This window comes from Uranotaenia lowii, chromosome 2 (genome assembly GCF_029784155.1).
Source record: "Uranotaenia lowii strain MFRU-FL chromosome 2, ASM2978415v1, whole genome shotgun sequence".
In the NCBI taxonomy this organism is placed as follows: Eukaryota; Metazoa; Arthropoda; class Insecta; order Diptera; family Culicidae; genus Uranotaenia; species Uranotaenia lowii.
The window spans coordinates 360063648-360069740 of NC_073692.1; the positions used below are offsets into that span (position 1 = coordinate 360063648).

Genomic DNA, 6093 nt, shown 5'->3' on the forward strand with positions numbered 1-6093 from the left:
TCTTGTGGTCCCAAAAGATGTATAAATTCGGAATAGAAAGACATCATCCTTTCCTGGTAATTACGATCTAAATTTAATTGTGCTTGTCTTACCGCATTTTCCCATTTTTCCTCTACTTGGACCTTCCGTGGGTTGTTGAGTGCTGCACCACGGCTGCTTCCGGGTACTGGCGCAATTATTTCTTCTCGTTCCTCGAAAGTAGATCTGGCTTCTGGCTTAGAGCGAGAATCTTCCATTCTGGCCCTTTTAAAAATTTTATTTATTTGCTTCGGTTGATCCTTGTGTAGTTTTACGGCTGGCTGAATTTCCTGGCGCTCTTCGTTGGTTTTGATCCAAGCTTCTCTCATGGCGTCTTTCCTGGCAAAGTTTCCTCGCGTCACCTTGGCGAAACTTTCCATCGGTGTAGGGAACTCTTCCGCGTTCATAAGTGGTGCAAAAGGATTACGATACGATGTGGATACCTGTTCCTTGGCCTCTGTGTATGTCCAGTTTCGCTTCGACATGAGAACCTTTATGTCTTGCTGCCTTTTCCTTTCAGGGCAGTTGTTATCCAGAGATGTATGTTCGTTGCTTCGACAATGAGCGCACTTTTGAAGTTTCTGACAATTAATAAACTGTTCTTCCTCCTCGTGGCGTTCCGAACAAATTTCACAACGTTTTGCTCCTTTGCAATTGGTCGTTTTGTGCCCGAATCGAAGACATTTGCCGCACAAGATGATTGATGGGGTGAATGGTCGGATTTTGGCGGAGCAACAAAAGAGTTTCACAGTCTCCGGTAATTGCTGTGATCTGAAGGTGATACGCACGCGGTTAATAGGTTCTTTCTCCTTACCTCTGAACATCCTGTTGATACTTAGGATTGGGACATCACACTCTATGTCACCCTTGATTTCTTCCAGGTCAATGTCGGTCGGGATTCCTGCTATTACACCTGTTATACAAATCAGGTGTCTGGGGATATAAGCCTTATATCCCAATCCATCCTTTTTGATCTGCTCAATCAGTTTATTCGCTTTCACGTAGCTGCTCAAAAAAACGATTATCTTCCTTTGACTAACATATTTCATGTCAGTAATAAAATTTTTGAAGCTTTCCATTTTTTTGAGTGTACATCCGAGAGCAAATTTATTTAATTTTCCGGAAGCTTTGTCGGCGGGTTCAAAATAGACGCGGTAAGGTGCGGAGTCAGTAGCGGTATAAAAAATCTCCTCATATTCTGTTTCTTTCGGCTGTTGTTCATGGCTGTTTCCTGGGCTCCTGCTTGTTCCTGGCGGATCAGGGGGATCCTGTCCACCCTCCATCGTTTGTGATAACCTCACTTTTCACTAGCGTCCTATCGCCTTTCTTTTTCGGTTCACGATCTTCTATTTGATTTTTCCGGGATCAAATAATGGTAAAACACTTTAAAAACTTTATCGACACTGATTTTTTCACGATACTTCCGAATAAAAACGTATTTCCGGCTAAAATCGATTTTCAAAATTCAAATTTTTCACGCGTAGAAAAAAAACATCCGATGCGCGTACACGCTAAAACTTGAATCCGTTTATGAACTTTGTGAAGAAAATAAATTTACTCTGTTTTAAATTGTTGTTGTTGCGGTTCAAAGGTGCCAGGTATCCTGGTTTGTCAGGATTTGTCCTGATTTTCGAAAGACCGTCCTGATTTCTAGCGTAACATTTAAAAAGGGCGAAACTAGCAGTTAGCTAGAAACGAGAAAAACGCGTTTGAAAATTCGAAACACCTATTCAAATCCTATTTATAAAATCGACCACTTTTTGTTCAACAAAATCAAAAAATGTGCATCATATTCACTTATTGTTGGATGGTTATCAAGAACTTTAACTTTTTTCACGTAATTTCAGAGATTTTCGAGTTTCGCCCTATTATTGTTTTTGATTTCAGTTACGCCTGCAAGTTTCGCCCAATTGATCGGCCGTTTTTGTTTTGGTTTTGAAGTTACGCCCATTCATCCTACACGCAAAAACTAATTAGGCCGTTTTGTCACACACGGTCAACTCAGTTACGCCTTTTGGCTCTACACGGAAAAATTGAGTTATGCATAAAATGTATTGCAATTACACTTTCATTTTGTCTAATCCGTTGTTGTTCAAAATTTGTATAACTCCGATTCAAATCTGAGTTGTTTTAGGTAGTCAATATGCAGATGTGAACTAAAATTCGATTATTCATCTCTGTATAAAATGTTGCTGTTGTTGGAATCCATTCAAAGGGATGTCTAAGTGAAAAAAAGAAAAAAATATTTTAACTTTTGGATGGTTATGGAGGAACTATCCAACCATTTTTTCTTAAAAGGGACTGTAAATTGATAACAAGTCAATTTTTTTTAGTTTTGTTAGCTGAATATGTAGCTTCCCTTCGTCTAAGCTTCGGAAACTGGTGAGTAGATCTATAATTTCTTCGAACTGTTTAATTTTCTTTATTATTTTCATGTAGTGCTCAGATATTATTGATTTGGAAGAAGAAAAATTTACCCCGGAGCTGTTCCATATGCATCCGAATACAAGAAAGGAAGTGCAAGATAAGGTTATCCCGTTTTACTTGAGCTGCCGCTAGACGTCGGCTGCTTCCGTTGATTCAGTGAGATAAATCAAATGTTGAAGGCAATAATTGAATTATTCGAAACTATCTGCTATATTTTTAGTACATCCGCTGGGAGAACCTGGGTGTTCAACGACATTGGAAAATATGCGACGGTCCGAAGTCGCAGGAACCGGTGCTGGAAAAAGTGGACGGCCGAAACCGTACAGTAAAATGGTGGTTCGAGTCGAACTCTACAATCTCGAAGAATACATCCAGGAGGAGCTGTTCAAAAAAAGAGTCAACAACAATGAAATCCGCTGACAGCAGAAGCTTTTAGGACAGGAAAAGAGGATTTCAATCGAAATTTTCCAAAAGGTAATTATTATGCTTTTATTTATATAGATTCTCCTCATTTTTTTTTTTTAACTTTAGCACGATCGTTTGAAAGTGCGAACCTGGACCATGAGATAGTGGATCTGACTGGAAAAATTCTCGGAGCCTATCCGGTTGAACCTTCGGTAGATTGCATCAAAAAGTTCTACCAAAAGCTTGAGGGAACAGCCGTTTCATTCTAAAAGGTATCTCAAGAAACTTAAGTGGATAATTTTGATTTCCAATAAGACAAAATTTAAGATTACAGTGTAACAAAATTTTAGAGTTTTTGTTAAAATTTCAATTCAAATAGTGCTGTTTTTTTTTAAATAATTAGTTCGTTACAATTCTAACTAATTTGCGTGCTTTAAGAAAAATTTAATTAAATTCTCTTTACAGATTCTTCGTTCCCCTATGAGATGGGCAGCATAGACGTGAATCAGTACCGGATGTCGATGTTCCATGTTGGTTGAGCCGTGATAGGTATTAATTTTGCAACCGAAGTAAAATTAAAAATAAATAAAAACAATATTCCGATATCTTGCCGGTGTCAGTGATGACCATGCAGTCATAAATAGTCAATAAAGATTTGAATGCGACGCAAATAAATTTATTTTTTTGTTTTTTTGACGAAATTTTATTTATTTTTACTTTTCTGAAGAGATCTTGAAAATGCATGGGCATCCCCATGTCAAAATATACAGAATTGACTAACTGGCTGAAAGCTTTCGAATGTGTAAAAGCTTTTTGCTCACGCTCTGTGTAAAGCGCCCAAACATAAAACTAAGTGGAGACACTTTTCTCGAATCTGTATCGATTTTTATACAGAACAGAGTAACTTTGTTTACCGTGTACACGAATAGAAAAATTCACTCCATTTTGAATAGGCGTAACTTCACGTTCCAACGAAAATGCATCAACAGGAAGTTTCGCCCAATTGAATTTTATCAATTTTTTGAAAGTTTTCAGTAATTTTAAGATCAAACCGCGTTTGATAGGTAAAGTGCAACCGCGTGCATTCGGAATGACTGTTAACTCGATTTGTTTACATTTGGCAGTTTCGCCCTTTTGAAATGTTACGCTAGATTTTTCAAAAACTCCAATTGTCTTGATTTTTGAAAATTGGTTTATAAAATATCCTGAGTTTCACTAGTTGAACTATCAGAAAATCGATCAAATCTGTAATAAAATATTTAAACCCATATAACCGATGGTTATTTTCGGTTTTGATGATATTAAAATCGTGCTTTTCGATACGAACCACTGGTCAGCCAAAAAGCTGCGTACTTCTGTTACATAAATCAAGGCGTTTACAGCATCTGTATTGCGCCTTTATTTATGCAATCTAAGAAGATTTCCATGAATCATATTTCAAGCTTCGTGTTGTTCTGATATTTGACGAAACCAGCTGGCATCCCTGTTGCGGTCTGACTAAGCAGAGATGCCAGGTGTCCTGATTTAACGGGATTTGTCCTGTTTTTCGAGAGACTGTCCTGATTTTTCAAAAACTCTTGAAATCTCCTGATTTTTAAAATATGGTCTGTAAAATGTCCTGAATTGTCTTAATTTTCAAAAAAGCATCAACATTACAATTAAATTTGAAGTTCAATGATGAGAACATCGAGAAAATCTGTTATGAAATAGTTTACCCCATTGCATCGATGATATTCTCTGTATCAGATGTTAATTGAATTGATTTTTCGATACAAATTGTAGGCCAGTCGAGAAGCTGCTAACAAGTGTTGCATAAATAAAGGCGTCTACAGCACCTGTATTTCGCCTTAATTTATGCAATCTAAGGAAAGCTGCATATTATTTCCATAATATATTCACAACAGGTTTTGAACTGAATTCTCGAATCCAAACTCGAATTTTGAGTAATCCGATATCTGAACATGTTTCATCAAAAAAATAATCAATTAGTTTGAATTTAGATACAACAATAATTTTGTTTAGGTAGAAAAGCTTGTCTATGAAATCGGTTTTTTCGAAAAAAATCAATATAAAAAATTGTCTTCACAAAAACAAAAGAAGGTTCCAGTTTGAAGGTGCTTGCATAAGTAGAGGCGAAATATGTGTGGTATGCGTTACAAAAACACCTGAATTTATGCAGCCAAGTAGTATCTGACGGCATGCAACCTTTCCCGAATTTACAATTCACTGAATTCTGAATCTGAATTCTGAATCTGAATTGTGAATGTGAATTCTGAATCTGAATTCTGAATCTGAATTCTGAATCTGAATTCTGAATCTGAATTCTGAATCTGAATTCTGAATCTGAATTCTGAATCTGAATTCTGAATCTGAATTCTGAATCTGAATTCTGAATCTGAATTCTGAATCTGAATTCTGAATCTGAATTCTGAATCTGAATTCTGAATCTGAATTCTGAATCTGAATTCTGAATCTGAATTCTGAATCTGAATTCTGAATCTGAATTCTGAATCTGAATTCTGAATCTGAATTCTGAATCTGAATTCTGAATCTGAATTCTGAATCTGAATTCTGAATCTAAATTCTGAATCTGAATTCTGAATCTGAATTCTGAATCTGAATTCTGAATCTGAATTCTGAATCTGAATTCTGAATCTGAATTCTGAATCTGAATTCTGAATCTGAATTCTGAATCTGAATTCTGAATCTGAATTCTGAATCTGAATTCTGAATCTGAATTCTGAATCTGAATTCTGAATCTGAATTCTGAATCTGAATTCTGAATCTGAATTCTGAATCTGAATTCTGAATCTGAATTCTGAATCTGAATTCTGAATCTGAATTCTGAATCTGAATTCTGAATCTGAATTCTGAATCTGAATTCTGAATCTGAATTCTGAATCTGAATTCTGGATCTGAATTCTGGATCTGAATTCTGAATCTGAATTCTGAATCTGAATTCTGAATCTGAATTCTGAATCTGAATTCTGAATCTGAATTCTGAATCTGAATTCTGAATCTAAATTCTGAATCTGAATTCTGAATCTGAATTCTGAATCTGAATTCTGAATCTGAATTCTGAATCTGAATTCTGAATCTGAATTCTGAATCTGAATTCTGAATCTGAATTCTGAATCTGAATTCTGAATCTGAATTCTGAATCTGAATTCTGAATCTGAATTCTGAATCTGAATTCTGAATCTGAATTCTGAATCTGAATTCTGAATCTGAATTCTGAATCTG

At 36.0% G+C, this 6093-nt stretch overlaps 1 long non-coding RNA gene across 1 annotated transcript; it reads left to right on the plus strand.

Annotated features, from left to right (window-relative positions):
• The first annotated feature begins 2336 nt into the window (after positions 1-2336).
• On the plus strand, positions 2337-3443 carry LOC129746852 (uncharacterized). The gene is made up of 3 exons (XR_008737386.1): positions 2337-2601; positions 2666-3122; positions 3316-3443. It is a non-coding gene; the product is annotated as an uncharacterized LOC129746852 (long non-coding RNA).
• Positions 3444-6093: the final 2650 nt, after the last annotated feature.